At 41.8% G+C, this 27,191-nt stretch overlaps 1 protein-coding gene across 1 annotated transcript in view; it reads right to left on the bottom strand.

The window, feature by feature from the left end:
• Positions 1 to 26,932, bottom strand: part of c1qtnf7 (C1q and TNF related 7) — a 52,069-nt gene extending 25,137 nt beyond the window's left edge. Inside the window, exon 1 of the mRNA XM_033025721.1 lies at positions 26,661 to 26,932. The gene's annotated coding sequence lies outside the window, so the exon portion shown is untranslated. The remainder of the gene's footprint in view (positions 1 to 26,660) is intronic.
• Between the last annotated feature and the right edge of the window lie 259 nt (positions 26,933 to 27,191).

The following is a 27,191-nucleotide window of genomic DNA, read 5'->3' as shown; positions in this document are numbered from 1 at the left end:
TTTCAGCATGAGAGGGATTATAACATTAGAAACATTCATCTTGTAGTGATGTGTTAATGAAGAATTGCAGACATCAATCTGATAGTAAAAAAGATATTTATTTAACAATGAGGTAAAACAAGCACTGACAATCAAACTGCTCAGTTACTCACCGTTCGCAGGAGTTCCCACGGTACCCGCAAGAGTTATTACGGATATCGCACGGATATCGCACTGGCCACTTGTTCATACAATGTTGCACTTGGAGAAATTCAAACTTTCTTGAATTTTCTCCCGAGTGACCAAGTTACACGATTACCTGCCATTAGCGCCACGGTGGTCCACGGTGGTCCATGAATGCCGTACTGTTATCGCACGAGGTTCCCACGATGTTAAACTCTGGTTCACTCTTGCGTCAAGTCGCCCCGTGAAAAAGCCACTTAAGTCCGCGGGGCTCACGACAGTCCGAGGAGGCTTCCATCTCCATCGATGGTAGGCTGTAGAGCCCAGAGAATGTGATCCGAAAATTGATCACATCTCCGGGAAGGTAAGAAAAAAGGATTCCCCCGATCCCTTCCCCCCTCCCCCACATAAAACAAACTGAAGAACATTAAAATAAACTTTTAACGTACTAAAAATAATAAAAAGAAAGAAAAAAGGAACAGACTGCCAGCAGGGCAGCCATCTCCACGGTGCCCCTGATGATGAGGTAAACTGTGATCAGTTTGTATCAAATTTACTAAACTTAACTTTGGAAAACACGAGGAACATTGAAATTGAACTAGCAGATTCAGAAAGAGGAACGCCTCCATACTTCATACATCTGACCACTCTCCGTGTTACTCTTCATATAATTCATCACTGTAAATCTGCATAACACTCCAAATGTAGACCAATGATGCACAATAAAGGCATTAGTGATATGAGCCCAGATTTTTCTACAGTCCAAAATATTTGAAAAAATTAAAAGGTGTCCATTGAATTTCACTTGTTCCTAGGGCATTCCCAATTTCATGATTATAAGCTTCCATTTAATCTTCTTATACCATGTGCTATCATTTCTCCATTGTTGCCTTCAAGAAAGCCTTCGAGGGTGGCATGGTGGTGTAGAGATAGAGCTACTGCCATATAGCGCCAGAGACACAGATTCAATCCTGACTATGGGTGCTTGTCTGTACGGAGTTTGTACATTCTACCCATGACCTGCGTGGGTTTTCTCTGAGATCTTCGGTTTCTTCCGACACTCCAAAGACGTGCAGGTTTGTAGGTTAATAGGCGGTATAATTGTAAATCGTCCCTAGTGTGTGTAGGATAGTATTAGTGTGTGGAGATTGCCAGTCAATGCGGACTCAGTGTGCCAAAGAGCCTGTTTCTGCGCTGTATCTCTAAACTAAACTAATCTAAAAAAAAGCATAACGATGTGAATGGTTTGAAGATTGGTAACTGTGCTCACTCGATTGCTTTATCTCTATCTGTCTGTGCCACGACCAGTTTGAAGCATTTTGTGTTTGAGGCCAAAGTTAGTGTTCCATCAAATTCAGAATCTAGCAGTTATATTTATGCCGTCGGAATATTGTACCTTGAGTCACTTATGTACTTCTTCGTTTAGGCAATCCATGAGAAGTTATCAATCAACTACGAGCTAAGATGATTTGGGTGCACTGCATGATTAAACTCATCTGCAATGATTATGAATGTGGCCATCAGAATCTTTTCAAATTTATTTATTGACAATTAAATTCACGAATCTGAATATCTCGTGGAAAGTGGGAGAAGTCAAGTATATCCAAGACTTGAAAGGCTTCTCCATGATGCTTGCTTTTGAAATAGAAATTATTGCATTTTGTGTCAAGTGGCATCAATTATATGCAAGTGACCTTGAAGGTACCACTGGAGAAGGGGCAATACTGGATCTAATCATAAGGTGTAGCTGGGTTAGTAGTTAAAGTGTCAGAGAGAGAGAATTTTGGAGAAAATTACTGTAGCTGTGTAAATCCCCTAGATAATTAGTTTAGTTTATTGTCACGTGTATCGAGGTACAGTGTAAAGATTTGTTGTGTGCTAACTTGTCAGCGGAAAGTCAATACATGATTAGAATCAAACCATCCACAGTAGACAGGTACATGATGAAGGGAATAGCATGCATGATGTTTAGTGCAAAATAAAGTCCAGCAATATCTGATTAAAGGTAGTCAGAGGAGTAACTATATGATATAAATTAATATATATATATACATTTATCTTTTTTATGTTATATATATAATTATGGAAATGGATGAAGATGGCTGCAAATAAATGTTCTAATTGGAGAAAGGCCAATCTCAATATTATAGGACAGGACCTGGTAAAAGCACTTTGGGAGCAGCTGCTTGCAGGTAGTCTTCCTTCTTCTACCTTCTTGCCACCTACAATATTGGTCATATCTTGCCACCTACAATATTGCATACAGCTGAGGTGCAGGAGGAAGAGGAGAAGACAGAACAGCGGGAAGGCAGAAAGCAGACTGCAACTCATTTCTCAAATAACAACTTATACCACTGTGCTACCAGCAAACACACACAATCTCAATTCCCATTCAGCAACAATCTTGTGCCTTAACTCCACCTCCAGCCATTGCTACCTGTTCTGTAAACACTCTGCATCATTGACTCTTCAAGTAAACACCATCAAAAAAGCAAAAAAAGAAAAGCAGATTTAATAATCAAAAAATCCCCAATATTTCAGAATTGTCCTGATGCATTCCCTTGGCCTGTTCCTGTCAGTCTTTGCCTCTTGCACAGTGCCTGCCCATGAGCTGCAGCAAGGGAAAGTAAGCCATTGGTTTCTCACTGCACGAGAATATTGATGATCAGGGACCTTGACCATGAGCAGATCTAGGCCTAAAAAGCTCAACTTTGGAATACAACCACTCACCCTGAGAGGCAGCCACCTTGGCAGCAGCAAGGGTATTGCTAGCAATGCGGTGATGAGCACTAATGCCGTCCTCTTGACAATAAACAGTTGATATACCACCATCCAGCAGTAAATCTCAACAAGCCTTGTTGTAGTTGATATTGTACTCGGTAGTAGTTGCTGGGGTGCCATTATACCCTCTGCCATCTAGAACTGCTTTTGAGGCTATTTGACCTTTCGTCAGATACAAAATTTGGCGGTCACTCTGGTACACACAAACAGCTGGAGTAACTCGGCGGGACAGGCAGCATCTCAGGAGAGATGGAATGGGTGATGTTTCGGGTGGAGACCCTTCTTTACTCTGGTAGTTTTCTTTTGCACAACCTGCTGCACTTGCATATGGCTTGATTGTCCTCACAGCCAGTATTATCTGATTTGATTGGATATCATTTAAACAAAAGCTTTACTCTGTACCTCGGAACACATGACATTAATATACAAATATCAGAGCTAAACCTTTAAACTCTCATCTGAATCCTCACAACAGAACTCATGTTTGTGTGCACCTGTGCCATCCTTCACTACTAACCTGGCTTTGGGATTGTTATTAGCAAATACAAATCCCATCTCTAATTTACCTTATGATTATGGCAACTCTGTTTCTGAAGTAGTGGTATCAATTGTAAGATCGATCAATTGTTAGATCAATCCATTGATATCTTTGTTTTCTTGCTGCTGACCTGACCAGAACTCAATGGAAAGAGAATCTCACAGGGATAAAGGTTGGAAGCAGAAGGTCGATAAAGTGAGTAGAACATGCTCGTACCATTTGCAATTTGGAAATCAGAAAAGATTACAGAAATATAATGTGTGAAAGGGGATTGAATATGAGACATTGTTATTCCATGCCCTTATCTCCACAGTTACACACATACTCTAAAATGGTTGCCTCAATTATCTCAGTACTCTTTCCTCTCTGTAGTCATGCCTGGCTCTAGTATTAGGGGCCTGTCCCACTTGGGCGTCATTTGCGCGTCACACAGGTCTCACCACGTCATGCGCGCATCACGTGCGCGTCACGACACGTAAATGATGTTGCGTAAATGACGCCAAGTGGGACAGGCCGTTTAGGATCACTTTTTGGCAACATGTGCTGTGCGAGAGAGGGAAGTCTTTTGATGGACCTGCCATAATTAATTTGCTGGGTATCTGTATAAGCTGTGAGGTGTGATGGTACGGTTCAGATAAGTGATAGGTATGCGAGTGTGTGGTGGTGGTTGTAGGTTAACATTTCTGACTAAGAGCATGGATCTGAGCAGTAATTTAAAATTGACTGCCTTTGTAGGGGCACGTGCACACATCCTCAACATGTTTTACGTGTCCAGTGCATTTTTAACTACACGGAGCACTTTTTATCTGATTAATAATGAGATTGTTCTTCTCCATGACCCAGTCACCCATGTCCTTGGCTGATAGAGATTATCAGCAGTGAGGGTCGTGGATGTGGTGCACTGTACAATATCTGTAGCTCATAGTAGAATGTGGAATTTGGAGGAGCATTTGCTAATTGTGTGGCATCATGGAACTTAAAGTACTGGACGAATTCCAGTCAGGTGAGGCAGCATCTTTAGACTTTAGACACTGCCTGCTGTACCTGCATGCTTACTTTCAGTGACTGATGAACAAGGACCCCGAGATCCCATTGTACATTCCCTTTTCCCAATTTGACACCATTCAGATAATAATCTGCCTTCCTGTTTTTGCCACCAAAGTAGATAACCTCACATTTATCCACATTAAACCGCATCTGTCATGCATCTGCCCACTCATCCAACCTGTCCAAGTCACCCTGCATCCTCATAGTATCCTCTTCACAGTTCACACTGCCACCCAGCTTTGTGTCATCTGCAAATTTGCTAATGTTACTATTAATCCCTTCATCTAGATCATTAATGTATATTGTAAATAGCTGCGGTCCCAGCACCGAGCTTTGCGGTATCCCACTAGTCACTGCCTGCCATTCTGAAAGGGAACTGTTAATCCCTACTCTTTGTTTCCTGTCTGCCAATCAAATTTCTATCCATGTCAGCACTCTACCTCCAATACCATGTGCTCTAATTTGGCCCACTAATCTCCTATGTGGGACCTTAGAAAAAGCTTTCTGAAAGTCCAGGTACACTACATCCACTGGCTCTCCCTTGCCATTTTCCTAGGTACATTCTCAAAAAATTACAGAAGATTAGTCAAGCATAATTTCCCCTTCATAAATCCATGCTGACGCGGACCGATCCTGCTACTGCTATCCAAATGTGCCGCTATTTCATCTAGAATTGATTCCAGCATCTTCCCACCACCGATATCAGGCTAACTGGTCTATAATTCCCTGTTTTTTTCTCTCCCCCTTTCTTAAAACATGGGATAACATTAGCTACCCTCCAATCCACAGGAACTGATCCTGAATCTATAGAACATTGGAAAACGGTTCCAAAGTGCCTGTTCAACTCCTCTGCCATTTGCTTGTTCCCCATAATAAACTCACCTTTTTCAGTCTTCAAGGTTCAACTTCAGTCTTAACTAATTTTTTCCTCTTCACATATCTAAAGAAACGTTTATTATTCTCCTTTATATTCTTGGCTAGCTTACCTTCATACCTCATCTTTTCTCCCCGTATTGCCTTTTTAGTTATCTTCTGTTTCTCTTTAAAAATTACCCAATCCTCTGGCTTCCCGCTCATCATTGCTATGTTATACTTCTCTTTTATTTTTATACTGTCCCTGACTTCCCTTGTCAGCCACGGTCTTTAGACTTTAGAGATACAGCACGAAACAGGCCCTTTGGCCCACTGAGACCACACTGGCCAGCGATCACCCCGTACACTAGCACTATCCTACGCACTCGCGATGCTGTAACCATAGCCAATTAACCTACAAACCTATACCTCTTTGGAGTGTGGGAGGAAACCGGAGAAAACCCATGTGGTCACAGAAAGGACAATACAAACTCCATACTGACAGCACCCGTAGTCAGGATCAAATCAGCTCTCTGGCGCTGCAAGGTCGCAACTCCACCACTGCACCACTGTGCCGCCCCAATCAGTGGAGGGAATGGATAGGTGATGATATGGGTTGGGATTCTTCTTCAGTCTGACTCTGAAGAAGGGTCCCGACCCGTGTCACCTATCCATTCCCTCCACAGATGCTGCTCCCCCTGCTGAGTTACTCCACTGCTTTATGTTTTGCTCAAGATTTCAGCATCTGCAATTCCTTGCGTCATCATTGAACATTTTCCAGATTAACATGCAGATACTCAGAAGCACATTCCTTTCATTCAACTTCACATTTGTCCCCTGTCCCACAGTGTCCGTGTGTACACAGAGAGCTTTTGGACTCTCTTCTGGTAACAGATCCCTTTCCTCCATACTAACACATCAACCCAGGACACTGAAGTGGGATGCTCACCCTTACCTGTGATCTACTTTGACTTTCAACAAATTGCAAGACCCGCTGGAATAATCTCCAGCTACAAAGCAACTTCTAAAAGGGAAGACTGTTTTTAATGAGCCAGCTAGAACTGGTGATAATCAGTCCTGTAGTTACTAAGGCAATCACTTAAATTGCAAAGTCAAACAGGCAGCATGAATTTCCATGCATGGCCTGCACTGGATCAAATAGGCACTGGGTTGTTACACACTGTGATCCCAGAACAACTTTCCTCCTACTATTCAATGTGTATTCCATGTGTATATTGCTGTCCCTTGTTCACAGCCAAGAAACAGAAATCAATTCTGGTATCCTTGTGGAATCTGCTCACCATTTTTGTTTTGTAAAGTTGTTGAAACCTTTTCAGCATCTTAATTAACTTCAATTGTTTGAAGAGAAACAGATTTTCTGAGATGGAACAATGCCTAAGATTTTAAACTCCTCGGAACTTACTTAAATTGCTCAACAATTCACTGTGTATACAAGGTATAATTGACAGATGCCAGTAACCATCACATTAATGCTCAAGCTGGAATCTAGAATAAAAAGCTTACAGAAATGCAAGATGCATTGAATATTGCTGCTGCCTATAGAGCAGATTATTTCTGCATTGGTTCCTACTTGTATGCAGCTGCACATTCGCAACATAAATGTTCATTTCTAGCAAGTAAATTCCAAAGATCAAGCATCAAGATGTTGGAAAGTGAACAATGTACAATTCAAAGGAAATAAAATGTTGCCTTGCCAAGTTAATTGCTGCCATAAGAAGTTGAAGTATTGTTTCAATTGCTGAAGTTTCAAAAATAGCATTCAGTGATTCCTCAAATTAAAGATATGACAGATAATGTCTCCAATAAAAATAATATTAAGTAGGTTAAAACTATTTTCTGGAATGTGTAAATACCTTTTTATTGATTTAATCTTATTAGATCAGACATATAATGGTGGATCTTTGCTATATTTGAGTATCACAGGAAAGGGTATACAGTACAGTATAAGGCTATTTGGCACAACAGTAGCTGTTTACGTGGCATCATTCATGTGAGAGTAAATTGGAGTAAATTTTAGAAACTAATTAAATTTAAATCCAACTGAATCTGAACTCCCTCATTTCTTTATGATAGTTTTCAACAACAGAGTAAGATTTGAAACAACATGGAGAAAAACAAGCATGAAGAAAACAACATATATTGAGAGGTGAAACTCTTTGTGAAGTTTGCTCAATGTTAATCTTTCTGTAAAGGGTGACTACTGAACAAAAGTTTCATTAGTGGGTCAAAAACGGAAAGTTTATTTTGTTGTGCCACTTGGTCAAGATGGAGACAAACTTTTCTTCGATAGAGGGGCATTTTTCTGTGTCAGAAAAATATCCTGCAGTTGAAGAAAAAGTTGTCGCTGGAGCCTGCCAATATGGCTCAACATGTATTGCGACCAGCAATGAAAGAAAGAATTTCCATTCAAAAATTGCCTTCCATGACCTTATGGTTCCTAAAGCATTCATCAGTTTTGATGAAGGGTCACAGACCTGAAATGCTCACTGTTCCTCTTTCTGCTCAATTTCTTTTCCAGCGATTTCTGTTTTTGGCCCAGTTAGTGACTACTTTTGTTCCGTTGTCACCCTTTATAGAAAGATTAGCATTGAGCTAAGTCTGAGATTAAAGTATAAATTGGGGGGGAACCTGTCAGAAGTGGCTGCAAAGATTTTCCTAGGAAGCACCAGGGAACATGCACAATGTTCAGGGAAATTATATCATAATCCTTTATCTGCTTCTAAGCCGAATTCCACCATAGCCTCCTTTATGACGTTTCAGATAACTGTACAGGACAACTTTCTAAAGTTAATGTCAGATGTTTTTCTCCAAATGTCATGGCTTCTGTTCTTGAACACATTATCTTCCAAAAGTGCTGCTTTTGTTGCTTCCAGAAATGTAATTTAGTCTCAATGGTATTTTCCCCACACGGATATTTCAAACAATAAAGCGAGTGACATATGAACATATGAACTAAGATCAGGAATAGTCCACTCAAACCATTGACCCAGCTCGGCTGATCTGTTTATGACCATAATTCCACATTTTTGCCTACCATGGTAACCTTTCATTGCCTTGCTTATCAAGAATGTATCTACTTGTGCCTTTAGTACAATGTATCATGTCAACGGGTTGAAAGGTACAGCAGGAATGGCTGCTCCTTTATTTAAGGAAGATATTGTTCTTCAGTTGCCTATCACTACTCCTCAAAGAAACTGCACAGCCTTTGATGGGACATGCTTCAACAAATGATCTCTCCTTACAATGACGGGCAGAACAGGAGTAAATAAATCTGTGCTGGAAACCATTGCTCCAAATATTGGCGGCTTCTTTAATCTATGCTCAACTTTCAATTTCATTAGCTGCTAGAGTATTTGAACAGGACATTTTGGGGATAAATTCAGATTCAGATTCAGATTCAATTTTAATTGTCATTGTCAGTGTACAGTACAGAGACAACGAAAATTGAGCATAACTTGCCAGGATTCCATCAGCACTCCTTTCAACACTTGCTTCAAACAATCTTCTGAGGGCTTCACCTGAAGTTGGTGGGTGTGGCACCAGTCCATCTTAACAGTTATCTCATAGTGGTCACCATTGTCCTCACACGCAACTCTGTTGCTCTCTGCCAAGGGGGAGGGAGGTAAATTGTGTAATTTTGCAATAAAGGGTGCCATGAGCTCCCTGGACCAGTACAATGCTGTAGATCATAAGATGTTCCAGATCTCCAGCCTGAAGAGATTGAGGTCTGCGCCGTTTCTGGCCCCCTGGATCTGGGCCTACTCTTTGGCAGCAGTACAAGGCATATTTCTGTGAGGGAAGTGGAAGCACCTGCGAGATTTGCACCTAAGGTCAAAGATAGACACAAAGTGCTGGAGTAACTCAACGGGTCAGGCAGCATCTCTGGGGAAAAAGGATGAGTGAGGTTTCAGGTCGGTACTCTTCTTCAGGCTCGCTTTACTCTGCTGTTCTCCACCAAGGGGGCACAAGGTGAATTCTGAAATCCTGCATTAAAGAGTGCCTTGACCTACTTGGGCCCGCACTATGTTGCAGACAGTGAGATGTTCCAGATCTCCAGCCTGAAAGGATTAGATAAGGTCACATGGGGATGACCTTTCTTCCCTACCTCTATTTCCATGTCATGTATGCCTTATTCACTTGACCATGGAACTCTCCTGGGAAAATTAACCAGAACTAATATATCTGTGTCTAACTGGGTTTTTATATGGTTGAAGCTTTAAAGCAAAGACACATCCTTCCTTCTGCCACAACACTTCTCTTCAAACTTCACAAAATGCCTCAGGGCCCAGAAACATTAAACAGTGCCTTAGTCCAATAAACTCTCTGTAATTTATTTGGCAACTAGCCCAAAAAATAATGGATGATCCTTTTTAAACAGCTTAGTTGAAGGCAGGAGAGAGTGTTGTTGCTGCCAAATGCTCGGTCCTCTCTATATATTGAACACATGGCATTCACTGCATTATTGAGGTCTAATTTGGGTGGACTAGTGATCAAACAACATTGCAAGCTGATCGATGCCCTGACCAGTGCATGTAAGTGCCATGAAATAGTGGCCTTGTTGATTGGAGCTGCAACTTAATGTGAGATATTGAAACCAAACCTGCACCCACATCAGCCAAGTAGCAGGGGCTGCTGAGCGATTTTGTGCCAGAGACTTTGTAATTTTCAAATTCCATAGAAAAGCTTCATTTAGTAATTATGCGTGCTGATCAATAAAAAACTTTCTCCAACTTTATGGAGCTCACCCCCTCCTCTCATTTGAAAAGTAATGAAATCATTGACAGAAAGGAGGCAAATTAAATAATTCACGTGGTGTGGTTTCAACATTTCTCAATGCATGCAAACATGGTGAAAGGTACATTAAACTTCAATCATGGAAGTCTATTTCACTGCCTGTGGCACACACAGAGTATATTCCTTGTGCCTGAATGGTGAGCCCCAAGGTTCTCTGCAATATGTTCTCTGACTTTATTTCAACAGAGCCAGCGTGGAAAAAGCTGTCAAATACACAGAATAATCCAAAACATTGCTGTGACCCTCGGGCAAAGGGGGACTGCTGATTGAGTGATTGCGAGTGGGGAGAGGGAATGGGGTTGGAAGAAGGGAAGTTGAAGGGTTACAGATAGGATGAGGATTTAAGGCTTGATTGTGGATAATAATGTTAAATGGGACTGAGCAAACTAGAATCACAATTTTTACACTGAGGAACAAAACCAGAGAATATGAGGGCCATTCAGCAAATCAGATCACATCTATGGAAAGAGAAAAACAGAGAAAACATATCAAGTCCATGACCCTTCATCAGAACTAGGAAAGTAAGTGGCAACTGTTTGAGAAGGTTTACTGATGATCAAAAATATTATTTTCCATTCACAATTCTTCAGTAGGTATCTGCATGCAAGCAGTCCTGGATAGTCAGTATTGGACTAATATCCGGTAAACAAACTGCCTCCTGCAATGAAAGTGCCAAGCAATGAATATCTTAAACAAAAGAGAATCCAACAGTTTCCTTAGCATCAAATGATAATATTATCACTGATTCCATCATCTACATTCTGGGAAAAAATATATAACTGGACAACAAAATCATATGGCATGAATCAGACCCTTCCAACTCAGCAATGCCGACCAAGGTGCTCATCCAACTATTCCCATTTGCCTGCATTTGACCCATCTAAAGATCCCCTATGGTGCAGTAAAGAATGCAGGGAGTATGCCTAGTATATCTGAAAACGAAATACCAACTTGGTGAACACAGGACTACATGAATGCAAAACAGTAAAAACAGCATGCAGTAAACCTAAGCATTGTCACAACCCATATATCAGATCAAAGCTGTGCAGTTCTACCACATCTAATAGTGAAAGGGTGGATAACAAAATACCCAACAGAAGGAGTTTCCAAGAATTTCCCTAACCCACTGTTGCAGAAGACAGTCATAAATTACTTTGCTTCACTGAACATACTGTTGGCTGAGAGCACTGGATGCAGCAATAGCTATGGCACAAGATAGCAATCTGGCTCTTGGAGATCTATGTTCCTCTAAACAAATCCAAACCAAATAATCACTGCCGAATCAACCTCTCTCAACCTGCTGCACCATGATGGAAGGTGTCGTTGCTAACGCTATCAGGTAGCATTAACTCACCAATAACATGATCACTAATGCCCAGTTTAAGCTTCACCAGGATTGGGTCTACCTCATGGAAACCTACTGAATAGTGAGAGGCATGGATAGAGTTGATGTGGAGAGGATGTTTCCACTAGTGGGAAAGTCCAGGACCAGAGGCCATAACCTCAGAATTAAAGGGTGTACGTTTAGAAGGAACATGAGGACTATTTTTTTTCGTTAGAGAGTGGTGAATCTGTGGAATTCATTGCCACAGAAGGCTGCGGAGGCCAAGTCAATAGATATTTTTAAGGTGGAGTTTGATAGGTTTTTGATTAGTAAGGGTGTCAGGGTTTATGGGGAGAAGGCAAGAGAATGGGGTTAGGAGGTGTAGATGGTTTATGCATGCAACCTATAATGTAGCTACCTCATCACCACTAACCACGCCCCATCATATTAGCATAACTGTAGTATCCTCCCTTTGTTCCTCCCACTAGGTCCCAGTACGCCTGAAGGCTGGATGCAGTCAGTGCTGGGACGTGTGTGCCATGTGCTATATTAAACTCCTAGTAAAGGTTACAGTGTGTCAGCCATCACTCCTTTACAGGAGGGAAAGTTAGATCAGCCATGATTGAATAGTGGAGTAGGCTCGATGGGCCGAATGGCCTAATTCTGCTCCTATGAACTTATGATATGCCATCATAATCATGATCCAATCATGGACAAAGGAGCTGAATTGCAGGTGAAATGAGTGATTCCACTTGACATAAAGGAAATCTGATAACATTGAAGTCACTTGACATCAAGGGAAAATTCCAATGGTTGGAATCACAGTTCTCAGAAAGGTAGGTAAAAAAAAATGCTGGAGAAACTCAGCGGGTGAGGCAGCATCTACGGAGCGATGGAATAGGTGACGTTTCGGGTTGAGACCCTTCTTCGGTTCAATTTTTACAGCATCTGCAGTTCTTTCTTAAACAGTTCCCAGAAAGGAAGATGGTTGTGATTGTTTGATGGTGATCTTTCTGATCCCCAGACATCATTGCAGAGGTTCCTTATGCCATGTCCGAGGGCCAATCATCTCCAGTTGTATTAACCAGTAACTGCAGATGCTGGTTTACACAAAAGGCCCCAAAGTGCTGGAGTAACTCAATTGGTCAGACAGCATCTCTGGAGAACATGGATGGGCAATTTTTCGGATCAGAACTCTTCTTCAGACGGATTGTGAAGGGGGTGTTGGGGGGGGTGGTGGGAGAAAGCTGGGAGAGAAGAGATGCTGGATAAAGTGTGGCAGGTGGAGAGGAGTGGGGATGGGTAGATGTGACTGATGGTGAACATGATGTTGAAGGTGGTGGAAATGCCTAACAATGATGTGGCGGATATGGAGGACAGTGGGGTAAAAGGTGAGGACCAGGGGTACTCTACCCGTTCCTTCTGGGGGGAGGTGGGAAGCAAGAGTAGAAGTGCAGTACACAGAGGAGACATGGGTAAGGACTCCATCCAAAATAGCAGAGGGGTAGCCATGTTTACTGAAGAAAAAAGGACATCTTGGATGTGCTGGAGTAGAGATTCTCATCTTGGGAGTAGATGTAAAAAATTGAGAGTGGGGATGGCATTGTTGCAAGAGGCAGGGTGTGAGGACGTGTAGTCCAAATATATGTGTGAGTCTGTAGGTTTATAGTAGACATCAAGCGTTAGTCTGTCCCCGATGGAGACAGAGAGATCAAGATGGGGCAGAGAGGTGACAGAGATAGTCTAAATGAATTTCAGGGTAGGGTGAGAGTTAGTAGTAAAGTTATGGGAAAAAAAGTGTTCTGGTGCAGGTGTAATCAATGTAACGGAAGAATTAGGGACTGGTGCTGGGGAACATTTGCACCAAGGAGTGTTCAACATGACCAATGAAGAGAAGACATAACTGGGGCCCATGTGACTGCCAGTGGCTTATCCTTTGACTTGAAGAAATGAAAGGAGTCAGAAGAAAAGTTGTTAAGCAACTCAACGTTATTCCCTTTCTCGTGTACTCTATCTGTACATGTCTTTAATTTATTTTTATTAGAAGCAATTGTACAAGGATAAAACGATCGGCATCACAATTAAACAATTATTGTACAGCTTCATTTTTAACCATAACCTAAATTTTTAAAAAAGAAAAAAGAAAAAAAAAGGAAAACAAGGAAAGAAGAAAAGAAAAAATGAAGTGATAAAGTAGAAAAGAACAAGAAAAAGACCGCTAAGCTACCAGAGCAGTGCAGAGGAAAGAAAAAGAAATAATAAAAAAAAAGATGGAGATATACCTTCCTACATTTACAATACCCTTTTAACTGCACGCATCCCATCTTTGCACAGACTGTAATAGAGTCTGTGCAGTATTTAAAATTGTATCAGGGAGTGCCTAACATTAAGAGAGCAGTAATGTATGTATAATAGGCTTTCCTCCCAACTATCCTTTGAGATTAGTAAACCCAATTCATCTTCCCATGCTCACCTAATAATTTCAAAAGATGGGATGTGTGCAGTTAAAAGGGTAGTGTAAATGTAGGATATTAACTTACTTGTATCCGCCTTTCTATTCATGCATTCGTCTAATAAAGACAGGCCATCTCGGCACGGACTCGAAGGGCCGCGATGGCCTGTCTCCGTGCTGTAATTGTTATATGGTTATATCTGGGCCCATATAATGACAGTCTTGTGTGTGTTTTCACATAGTCTCGGATTTGAAGGTATCTAAACAAATTACTAGATTTCAAATGATATTTCTCCTGTAATTCTTCAAACGAGAGGAAGATCCCCTTCTCGTAAAGATCTCCCAGCGTTTTGATTCCTGAGTTTTCCCATTGTGAAAACGCCTTGTCTAAGATAGACGGTTTAAACAAGGGATTGTTGGCGATTCATAAAAGGAGAGAGAAATTTCTCAATTTGAGAGTTGATTTCATCTGTTTCCAAATTCGTAGGGTGCTATGAATTATCGGATTTTTCTCATACGTTGATTTATTCACATGTATTGGAGAAAGAAGAATCGTACATGTGAGTGGCTCGATTGTAATCATGTATTGTCTTTCCACTGACTGGTTAGCACACAATAAATGCTTTTCAGTGTACCACGGCACATGTGACAATAAACTAAACTGTACTGGACTGAACTGAGCATGAGGACAAATCTCCCAGGTGAAGAAAACTATTAGTTGCAGGGTGTGCCATAGGGATTGGTGCTAGATACATTGATGTTTGTTATTTATATCATTATTTGGATGTAGGGACCATGTTTGGTAAGTATGCAGATGATAGTAAAATTGATAGTATTGTGGACAGTGTCGAAGATTATCTATGATTACAATGGGATCTTGATCAACTGGTCCAATCAGCCGAGAATGAGGAGCCGAGAAGTTTAATTTAGCTAAATGTGAGGCAATTTGTTAAGTCAAATCAGGTTAGGCTTATACAGCAAATGTACAGCGAGACCTAGGGATGCAAATACATAGATCCATGAAACTGGCAACATAGTAACCGGGTGTTGCAGAAGATGCTTGGTACACTTACGCTTCATCGGTCGGTGTATTGATTACAAGAGTTTGGATGTTATGCTGAAGATGTTGGTGAAGCCACATTTGGAGTGTTGTGTGCATTTCTGATTGCCTTGTTATAGGAAGGATGTCATTAAACTTGTAAGGGTGCAGAGGACATTTACAACAATGTTGCTGGGTCTGAAAGGTTGAATCAGATTGTTTTTTTTCCCAGAAGCTTCCCTGAGGCATGGGAAATTGAGGGGTGATCCTATAGAATTGCACAAAATTATGAGGTGAATAGCCATAGTCTTTTCCAAAGGGCAGAATGCTCTAAAAATAGTGGGGATAGATTTAAGGTGAAAGGGACCTGAGGAACAACGTTTTCCCCGCAGACTATCACCAAATTGTTATATCCACATGATAGCTTATTTGTTAATTTTCCTGAATTTTGAACATATATTAAAGATTGAATAGTTTGATTTCTTAATTGTTGTGTATAGTTCAAGATTTGGTAGCTTCATTATTGATTTTTGATGAAGAGTGACGTAATGTAGAGATATTGCCTGTGTCCTATACTTTCCTCAGGGCCTGTTTGTAACACTGATCTTTGCATGTTTATGCCAATTTTACATTCCTGGAAAGGATAATAGCTTTTTTTGGAAAACTTGTAGGTAAGCACATCATGCCTGGTCTGTGTCTGATATCACCATCCTAATAGACCGTCTCCGGTACGGGCTTGGTATTGATGGCTCTGCGCTGAGCAGGTTCACCTTTGAGGTAGGAGTTTCTCTACTAACATAGGCAACTCTTTCTCCTCCCCAGCTAGCCTCTGCTGTGGGGTTCCATAAGGTTCCATCCTTGGCCCCATTCTCTTCTCCCTGTATATGCTCCCCTTAGGCCAAGTCATTCAAAGGCTCGGCATTTCCTTCCATTGCTATACAGACGATACGCAACTCTATCTCCCCCTGAAGCCCAAAAAACGATCAAATCTACTTAACCTTATCCAATGCCTCGAGGATATAAAGTGTTGGATGGCCCAGAACTTCCTCCAACTAAATGAGAATAAGTCCGAGGACATCCTTCTCGGCCCCTCGGACTCAATCAAAACGATAGCAGGCAGCCTTGGAAGCCTTACCCCATTACTGAAACCTCACGTCAAAAACCTTGGCGTGATATTTGACTCAGCATTGAAATTTGACAAACAAGTCAATGCCGTGGTAAAAGCTAGCTTCTTCCAGCTTCGGACGATAACTAAAACAAAACAATTCCTCCAGTTTGATGGTCGAAAAGATCATCCACACATTTATCTCCTCCCCCCTCGATTACTGCAACTCCCTTTACACTGGCATCAGCCAATCATCCCTATCCCGCCTGCAACTGGTCCAAAACGCCGCAGCGAGACTCCTGACAGGCACCCGAAAAAGGGACCACATCACCCCGATTCTGGCCTCTCTCCACTGGCTCCCTGTGCGGTTCCGAATAACTTTCAAGATCCTTCTTTATGTTTACAAAGCCTTTTACGGGCTTGCCCCCACCTACATCAAAAGTCTGCTTACCCACCACACCACCTCCAGGTCCCTCAGATCGGCTGACTTGGGGTTACTGAACATCCCGCGGTCTAGGCATAAGCTCAGGGGCGACCGCGCATTTGCGGTTGCAACTCCTAGACTGTGGAACAGCATCCCTCTTCCCTTCAGAACTGCCCCCTCCATCGACTCTTTTAAGTCGAGACTTAAAACTCATCTTTACTCTCAAGCCTTTCATGACATCCTCTGAGGGAGGGCTATATGTATGTATTTATGTATTTACTTAATCTATGAACCAATGTTGTATAACGTTAGTACCTCCACCAATGTACTAACGAGAGTTGTTTTTTAAATGTGCTATAGAAATAAAAAGGACTTGACTTGACTTGACATCTGGAGACAGTCACAATTCATCCAGTCTTTTCTATCCTCTTTGCTTCTGGTATTCTCCCCAAATGGTCAGGTCCAAGGGTGGCTTTGGAGTGTCAAAATATACTCCCTCCAGAGATGACGTGATTCCCATCAGGAACAGATACAGGAGTGGTTTGCAGCACAATGGCAGCAACATTTTAATCAGATGGGCAGACAAAATGATCAAGTGATATCTTCATTGTCAAACATATGAGCAATTACACTGCATAGATTTGATTGTTTTTCCAGATTAATAGGCTTGTTGTGTATAACGTTGTGCTAATAAGAGTTCAGCCTTCATCGCCGCTGGGGTAGCCTGATTTCCATTGATTTCATGAAGAATGTTCCATATTTGTGGATTAGCTGGAGGAGGTCTTGTGAACAGATAAGCTTCAAGCTTGTTAAAGGAATATAAATCACATGTAAATGAATCATCAATCCTTCATCTTTGCTTGGCTTCAATCCTGAAACTCCCTGAGTAAATGCAAAGAGGAAATGCTTTCACCAGGCAGTCTGCAATGGATCAAGAAGGCATTTCAGTTTCAACCATAAATTCTGGCCCAGTTGCAATGCCCAAATCTCAAGAATGAATGAATAAATGGACAGATTCTTGATTAGTAAGGGTGTCAGGGATTATGGGGAGAAGGCAGGAGAATGAGATTGAGAGGGGAAGTTAGATCAGCCATGATTGAATGGCAGAGTAGACTCAATGGGCCAAATGGCCTAATTCTGCTCCTGGAACATATGAACTTATGAAATAATCCATTTTATGATTTCACATCTTGCAGCCTGTCCTTCCAAACTGAAAGGGCCAAATATAAATGGGTTATTCCTAAAGGAAGATGAAATGGGCACCTATTTTACCTTATTTTAATTATCTATATTACTAAAAGTCTGATCTTGACCACTTCCTGTTGTTCTGTATATTGATTTTAGAAAAAATGCTGCCACTTACGGCTGTGATTTTTGGCCATCTTACTCAGAGTCCCCCTCCACTGCGCGGGACAAGAGGATTTTTCCCATCGACTAAAAATAAAAGAGTTATTAGTGTTTAAAAATGTTGAGATTCTCTCTCCTGAAGGCCCGCCCCTTCCGGAGGGACTATAAAACCCGGAAGTGTGGAGGTGCCTCAGTTCTCTGCAAGATGGGGGAGGGAGAGGTTGCAATTCTCAGTCTGAATAACACTGAACACGTGTCTACTAAACTGTGAGTGGTTTTACTGGCCTGTCAGTGCCCTTAATGTGGTTTGAAAATGTAGTTTGAAAATGCAAAAGTGTGTTTTGATTTGAAAGTGTTAAAGCTGCGTTGTCTTTGGTTTTGAAAGTGCTAAAGCAAGCTGTGTTGCCTTTGGTTTTGAAAGTGCTAAAGCAAGCTGTGTTGCCTTTGGTTTTGAAATTGCTAAAGCAAGCTGTGTTGCCTTTCGTTTTGAAAGTGCTAAAGCAAGCTGCGTTGCCTTTGGTTTTGAAAGTGCTAAAGTGAGCTGCCTTGCCTAATTAGAGCTGCCTTGCCTAATAAGAGCTGCCTTGCCTAATTAGAGCTGCCTTGCCTAATTAGAGCTGCCTTGCCTTCTATATAATTAAAAGCACTTTATATTGATTTTAGAAAAAAAAGCTACCACATACAGCTGTGATTTTTGGCCATCTTACTCAGAGTCCTGTTCCGCTCATCAGGTGCCGATGAATTTTTCCCATCGATGAAAAATAATGTTTTGATGCTCTCTCATGTCAATCACGCCATGAAGGCCACGCCCTTTCTGGTGGGAGGGGGAGGGACTATAAAACCCGGAAGTGTGGGCGTGGCTCAGTCTCTGCAAGATGGAGGACAGAGAGGTCACGACTCGCTGTCTTGAGTGGCTTTGCATCCTGCTTGAAATGGCATGAAACTGCACTTGAATTTGATGCCCTTGCACCCTGCTTGAAATGGAATTTCAAGGAATAGCCGTGAGTCAACTACGAGCCCACCAGCCGTGAATGAGTGAGCTGCCAGCACAACAGGCTTGAGTGACTGAGCCGCCACCCCAACAATCCATTCGGCCCACAATGTCCATACTAGCCTTCTGGAAACCAGTCCATTCAGCGCACAACACCCGTACTAGCGCTCCAGAAATCCCCCCGCTCCCTCTGGCCACCAATATTGGAATTGGTGGAGAGGTGGAATATTGCGTTGGGGGGACCAGCCCTCCCGTGTGATGCTGGGACCCAACGGGTCCCACTTAGTCTAGTAATATCATACAAATTGTGGACACAAACATTCTGCCCTGACAGAAGAAAACAGGAGAGGAGTTAGAGACATAGCTCAAGATTCTTCCCCAGGGACGAGGGGCAGAGATCCAATTCTACCATTGCACTCAGTAGCTGCATGTTGGTATATCTCATTTAGATCATTACTAACAAGGTTGCAGATTTGCCCTGCCCACATCAGGTTTTTTCCCAGAGCTTCCAAAATTAGAAGGAAAATGGCATGGAAATTTATTTGCACTTTGCCCAAACTGGAATAAAAATAGTTTTAACCATTGCTTCACTGAAGTGTGTAGGGAGGAACTGCAGCTGCTGGTTTAAATCGAAGTTAGACACAAAATTCTGGAGTAACTCAGCATTCAGGTCGAGACCCTTCTTCAGAATGAAGCGGTGACGTCTCAACCCAAAAAATCACCCCTTCCTCCTTACTCCAGCATTTTGTGTCTAGCTTCACGAAAGTGGCTGTCTTTTTTCACCTGCTTCCCAAGACACGGGACACACACAACCCAACCTTAACAAATCACAATTGGCTGCAAGCTGAATATAATTGTTAACGCATTAAATATACTCCGTTACTTTCAGTTCAATAACCTTGTGTCTATTCTCAAGAGGATTATATCTCAGGGCCTCACATTCATGGGGCTTCACTCTAGTGTTGTAAGTGCAATGAAATAATCTCAGGTCAATTAGGCCGGGTATAAGTTTAGTTTCTTGTCACGTGTGCCGAGATACAGTGAAAAGCTTTTTGAAGCGTGCTAACCAGTCGGCAGAAAGACTATACATGATTACCATGTTAAAGAAGGAACTGCAGATGCTGGAAGTTCGAAGGTACACAAAATTGCTGGAGAAACTCAGCGGGTGCAGCAGCATCTATGGAGTGAAGGAAATAGGCGACGTTTCGGGCCGAAACCCTTCTTCAGACTGATGGGGGGTGGGGGGAGAAGGAAGGAAAAAGGGGAGGAGGAGGAGCCCGAGGGCGGGCGGATGGGAGGGTGGGAGGAGACAGCGATTACCATTGAGCCATCCACAGTGTAAAGAAACATGATAAAGAAAATAATGTTTAGTGCAGGATAAAGTCCAGTAAAGTAGAATTAAAGATAGTCTGGGTGTTTCCAATGAGGTAGATAGTGGCTCAGGACTGTTCTCTAGTCAATGATAGGATGGTTCAGTTGCCTGATAACACCTGGGAATAAAGTGACTGACTCTGGAGGTGTGCATTTTCACGCTTCTGTGCCTCTTGCCCCATGGAAGAGGTAGAAGACAGAACGACCGGGGTGAGACTTGTCCTTGATTATAAGGTAATAAGATTATAAGGTAATAAGGTCATAAATGATAGGAGCAGAATTAGGCCATTCAGCCCATCAAGTCTACTCTGCCATTCAATCCTGGCTGATTTATCAGTTCCTCCTAGCCCCATTCCCCTGCCTTCTCCCCATAATCCTTGGTACCCGTGTTAATAAGGACTATATACCCTCGTCCTTGCGTATAAGCAGGAGACCATGCTATAGCACAGAGAAGGAAATCTCTTGAAGAACTGAGTGTATTGCACTGCACTAGTAAGGGTACATATAAGGTTGTGCACTAATTAAAACATGATCAATTAGCCATTTTAATCATGACTGGGTTGAAGAGAAAGTTTCCTGTTACTACTTGCTCTAAAATCTTGTCTGGATTAATCCTTTCTGGAATTTAATGATCAATGTTAATCAGGAGGAATTTAATGATCAATGCTAATCTGGAATCAAGAGAATCCAGGTTTCCTGTCAATCAGGAAACCTGGATTCTGCCACAAATTTCTGCCTTTGCTAACTGGAGATCATGCTTATTGCTGTCCCTGAGCATGGAAATTAGAGACCTTCGTACTTTGCATTTCCCAACTGAATAACTGGCTTTAACCATGGTACTAGTTGCAAGGGTCAGTTGGAAGTAAAGTTACCATGTCTTGTAACTGAGGGATAAAAATCACAAGGTCATAAGGTCATAAGAATATGAGCAGAATTAGGTCATTCGGCCCATCAAGTCTACTCAACCATTCAATCATGGCTGAACTATTTCTCCCTCCTGACCCCATTCTTCTGTCTTCTCCCCATAACCCATGACACCCTTCAATCATTCAATGCTTCCATAAACTCCAGAGATGCGCAGCCAGGAATCCAATGCCTTCTAAAACACATTTGAATACAAACCACAGTGGAATTGTTACCCATGCTTTTTCTCAGCATGTTGTAAGTCTGAGCTTGTGGGAAGGATGGTGGAAGCATGTGAAGGGAGAATCGGAGAATTGGAGAAGATCAGAAGGAAGAAAAAAATCAAGGCTGATGTAAATGAAGTAGGAAGGAATGAGATTAAGGGATGGCAGAGGACTGCGGCTGACAGGAAAGATGAGGATGGGTTGGGGAAGAGGTGGGTGGAGGTGGGAATGGAAATGGTTGGGAAATAGAAATAGGAAGATGCCAAGGAGAAAAAAAAGTAGGAGTACCAGGGAGGAGATTTTGGAGAAGGTGTGTGGAAATAATGGCTGGGATGCAGGTAGGTAGAAGAAAAAGCAGGTGAGATACATATAAGTACATGAGTTAAATTGAGTTACGAATTGGTATTTCCAGGTCTTATAGTCTCATACGTTTGATTGCTTTGTTGATTCACAGATGCTGCTGGACCTGCTGAGGTTCTGTTTATATTCCATTCTCTGATATTTGCATTCTGCGGTGAGATCAGTAACTGTAATTTGGAACTAGACGTTTTTAAACCCATTGACCCAACACATTGGGAAACAAGTAGAACTTTGTTATGAAAAGCCTTCGAAAACTAATTTTTCATGCATCTGTACAATTTCCAAACATGCAGGGACATGCAGCATCTGGTTAGCTCACTGTAGTGTTAGCTAGGGGTGGATTGCAGCTTAGTTTAACAACTGCTCTGCCCAAGATTGCAAGAAATTGTAGAGAGTTTGGAACAAGCTACACACTCCAGCCTCACCTCTATCTATTGACTCCATTTATACTTCATGATGCCTCAGGAAGGCAGCCACTGTAATTAAGGTCTACTCACAACCCAGTCAGTCTCTCTTCTCTCCTCTCCCATCAGGCAGAAGATACAAAAGCTTCAAAGCACATACCACCAGGTTCAAGAACAGCTTCTTCCCCGCTGTTATCAAATTCTTAAATAGAACTTCCATCTGTTAGAGATGAATTTCCCAATCTTCCAAACTACCTTGTTGTGGACTGTACACCTCTTTTTATCTGCACTTTCTCTGTAGCTGTAACACTCTACTCTCCACTTTGTTTATTTTGGATTACCCGATGTATGCCTGGATAGCATGCAAACAAAGTTTTTCACTGTAACTTGGTACTCATGACAATAATTAACCAGTACCAAAATTATGGAAGGATGGTAATCCACCTGATCAGAGTTAAAGAATGATCAACATAATCTCGCAATGTAACAACAGCAAATACATTTCCTGATCCTATTAGAAACAACGCTATTAGAAATGTAGTAGAATATGATGAAGAAGAATAAGATAAAGAAGAAACATGTTTGTCAATTTGGAACAATTTCTGATGATGCTTAAACTTTCATTTGGCCGTAAGCTGTATGTTTATGTGATGCAGGTGAAAAAAAGGCACGCGGTTAGCCTCAAGTTTGCACAAAATTTGTTGTGGGCTGTGGCAGTAACTAGTGCTTTGATGCAGCTCACCAGTTGACAAAACTTGGATAGGAAGTGTTGGGTGTGGAAATATCAGTTAGATCTTATGCATTGCAGACCTCTAGTTATTAGCCAATTTCAAATCAGGGATCTGGATCACTTGTGGTTCTCATTGGAAACATAGAAATAAAAACATAGTAACATAGAAAATAGAGAACATAAAAAACATAGAGAAGATTAGTCAAGCAAGATTCCCCCTCCATAAATCCATGCTGACTTTGACCCATCCTCTCACTGCTTTCCAAATGTGTCGTTATAAAATCTTTAATCATCGACTCAAGCACCTTCCCCACCACCGATGTAAGGCTAACGTCTATAATTCCCTGCTTTCTCTCTTCCTCCTTTCTTAATAAGTGGGGTTACATTGGCTATCTTCCAGTCCCCAGGAACTGATTCAGAGTCGAGAGAACATTGGAAAATGATCACCAATGCATCCACGATTTCTAGGGCCACCTCCTTGAGTACTCTGGGATGCAGACCATCAGGCCCTGGGGATTTATCTGCCATCAGTCCCAGCAGTTTGCCTAACACCATTTTCTGACTAATGTGGATTCCCTTCAGTTCCTCCCTCCCACTAGATCCTCGGTCCCCTAGTATTTCTGGGAGATTGTTTGAGTCTTCCATAGTGCAGCCAGAACCAAAGTACTCATTTAACTGTTCTGCCATTTCCTTATTTCCTATTATAAATTCACCTGTCTCTGACTGTAAGGGATCTACATTTGTCTTCACTAATCTTTTCCTTTTTACATATGAGATGTCGCCAAACGTCAAGCGGAGAATCTGATCCCAGCAGAGGAGAACTCCTGCTGTGTCCCAAACACACCGCCATCGCAACGCCCCCAGCTCCAGCCCCTTCCCCTCTGATCCCCCCTCGCTGGCTCCGGCCCCCCTCCCCCGTGATACCCCCCTCTCCTCCATGGCTCTTCCCCCGTATTTTCTCCGAGCTCTCCACTCCCCCACCCCCACCCTGGCGCGGCCGTAGCTGCTGGTGCTTCCGGGCTGAACCGAGGATCCGCGCCGATGGCTGATGCTCCTCCAGGGCACGCAAGAAGCGAGGGGAGCGGCAACCTCAAGATCCTGGGGAGGGAGAGTGGATAGAGGGAGAGGAGGGGAGTAGGGAGGGGAGAGGAGTTATGGAGGGAGGGAGGGAGGGAGTGACTGAGGGTAGGGGAAAGGAGAGGGAGAGAGAGGTGAGGGAGGGATTGGGGAGGGGAGGAGAAAAGGGGAAAGAAGAGGGAGGGTGAAGAGGAGGGGGAGACTGCTAGGGATGAGGGGAAATGAGCTGTGCCTGTGCAGTTGGGGGCTAAAGGGTGAATGGTGGAATATTGTGTTGGGGGACCAAGCCTCCTGTGTGACAGGGACCCAACGGGTCCCGCTTGTCTAGTCTGATCATAAAATCCAGGGACTGCTCACAACTGATATGAAGTAAGTTTTAGTCCTTTTCTTTTCCTTCATTCATAAATAACAGTGAAACTTTCATAATTCCAACCTATCCACAATTATAATTCCCAAACTAGATACATTTGGAAAGTTTTCTTTTGTAAAAGATTAGGCTTTGGAGATCATACGAAGTCTCATAATTTTCAACATTACCATTTTGAAATTAAAGTCCTCCAGGTGACCTTTTTAGATTTTCTTGGTAACTTGGAGACATGCTAGAAGTCAGACCAGCACCATAATGTTTTGAATTCCAACCCACTTGTCTTCAGATATCCTAATCCATAAAAACATTGAAGTAGTCTTTAAACTGAAAATTCATTATTAGATGGTGTTTAGTTTTTTCATTTTAGTTTAAGAGTTTTACTATCACAATGTTTAAGAAATATTTAGACAGGTACATGTATATGATAGGTTTAGAAGGATATGGGCCAAACACAGGAAGGTGGGACTAATATAGATGTGACATGTTGGAAACAGGCCTCTTGCCCCTCTGAGTCCACGTCAGTCACCCATTCACATTAGTTCTATGTTATCCTGCTTTCTCATCCACTCATTACCCACAAGAGACACATTTCAATGACCACTACACCTGCAAACCAGTGTGTCTTTGGGATGTGGGAGGAAACCAGAGCATCTGGAGGAAAACCACATAGTCACAGGAACAATGAACACCTGAGGTCAGCATCGAACCTGGGTCTCTAGAGCCGTGAAGAAGCAGCTCTACCAGCTGCGCCACTGTGTTCATCTGATCAACCCACTGTCCATATTTATTGGGGTGCACAGAGAAGTACCTTACAGGTAACAGCTAAAGGTGAGAAATATCGGAAGGTTGCAAGGGGGAAATAATCCAGTAAACACTTAACGAGAGGCAATTATATTGTTTTACATTACTGTCAATGTTTTTACTTTCTGTCATTAAAGGAAAGTGCAGTAAATTTAACTAATGGGAATAGATGTAGATGTGAAATGATGAAAATGGCCTGAGATTTTTACATGCCTTCCAGTGCAGCCCAGCGAGGGTTTCCACAGAAGGTCTGATTCACATCTTCTGGCTTCTGACAGTTTCCACCAGGTCTCATGTGCGTGGAGAAGGGACGGGCTGCGAGTGAGAACATCAGAGTGGGAATATTCTTGTTCCAACCTACGACTTGTTAACTGCCTTAATATCAAGGGAGGAAATCCAGCTTGCCAGCTGGTGAAGTGATGACATATGGGCTGGGGTAGAAAGATCTTACAATGCAGGGTATAGCAACCGCGTCGAAAAGAAAAGTCACAAAATACACGTGAAAATGTGTACTCTACAAGTCTGACTTTAACTGGTAGGAAATCTTCCAGTCGTTGCTATTCACTACGAGATCACACATCATATTTTACACGGGAATTGCTTAGCAGTTCCAAACATTCATTATTTCACAGAAGGCTAATCTGGTTTAGAGAAGTTATTATCTTGAAAGATAATGAGATTCTTCAAAGGCCTCTTGTTGCTGAATATTATTGTTCCAAAGAAAAAAAAGTAAATAGCAAAGCAGTTAAATCAAATTTGCTCATAAACTTAAATGGGGCATTTGGCCTCATTTCATCACAAATACATTTAATGTTAAACTACTAGAACAATTCACCAAGTGATTTTGTGCTAGTCATAATTTTTGATTCAAAAATGGTTTTCTTCAAAAGGTGTAGAAATGCATTAAAGATTAAATAATTTCCATCACTTTGGCTGATTTGCATTGTCACTGGAGGATCCAGTACATACACAACGTTAAAAACATACTGATTGGATTGGCATATATAACAGGTCCACAAATATATTGAGGATCTATTCTTAATATTTATAAATTGTAATCAATCTCCTTAATGCCGTCAATTCTTTAGATTGGATTTTACAATGTCTGCCCAGCAATATTCAGCAAAGCTTTATTCTAGAATTAACATTAACAATTAAGGGTTATGTTTAAATCATTGCACTTTCTTTGTCCCTCTGCAGACCTCTTGTAAGAATTCCAAACAATATTACTTGCCTTACGTCTTCTTGGTGAAAGCACATTCTCCTGCAGACATGCATTGACTAATCATCGGAAGTATTAAGAACTCCAGGAATTACTATCACCGATAATTACTTCATTTCTGTCAGAAATGTATAAATTATTCATCAAAACAAGAAAACAGCCCAGCTGTGGTATGTACACCGAGAAGTCGCATCTGGACTTTTTTCATTTTGCAGCTTGCCAAGAAACTCGAGCATTAAAACATGAATTTATCAGATTTCTTTAAAGATTTTATATTGAAATGGAATATATGTTTTGTTTGCTAGACTCCTTAAAATCACTTACCACCTTTAGGCAGCTGCCCAGCTGCCGCTTGCAAACGCAATCACAGCAAACTCCTGGTAGATTGTTCACGAGTTTCGCTTAATAATAAAGATCATATCGAATACTTCCTTACTCATTTCCAAACATGCTTGTAAAAGAACATGATTTGTTGCAGGTTGTAAAGAACTAATGAAAACGACAGACTATGCACACCTACTGTCTAAAATGACCACATGCATTACTCACAGCGGCTACAACCAGACTATCCTTTCTCCTTCCCTTCCAGCATCTCCACCCACCCTCTGCTTCAAACTAAAAACATTTCCACAACCATTCTTGGCAGATTATTCGGTTGCATAGTTTAAGAATAACATAATGGGCCAGATAATTTTATCAAAGGATAGCATGTCATGTCAGAAGAAATTAGGGTTGCCTGAAATAGTACAAATAAACCATAACAATGGGATAAAATTGCAGACACTGTTTAGTTCACAGCCATAATCAAAGTTTATATGCAGAACACTGAAGATTTTATTACTTTTTTCCAATATG

The sequence above is a fragment of the Amblyraja radiata genome, chromosome 1 (assembly GCF_010909765.2).
Source record: "Amblyraja radiata isolate CabotCenter1 chromosome 1, sAmbRad1.1.pri, whole genome shotgun sequence".
In the NCBI taxonomy this organism is placed as follows: Eukaryota; Metazoa; Chordata; class Chondrichthyes; order Rajiformes; family Rajidae; genus Amblyraja; species Amblyraja radiata.
This window is presented reverse-complemented; position numbering and strand designations above follow the sequence as displayed.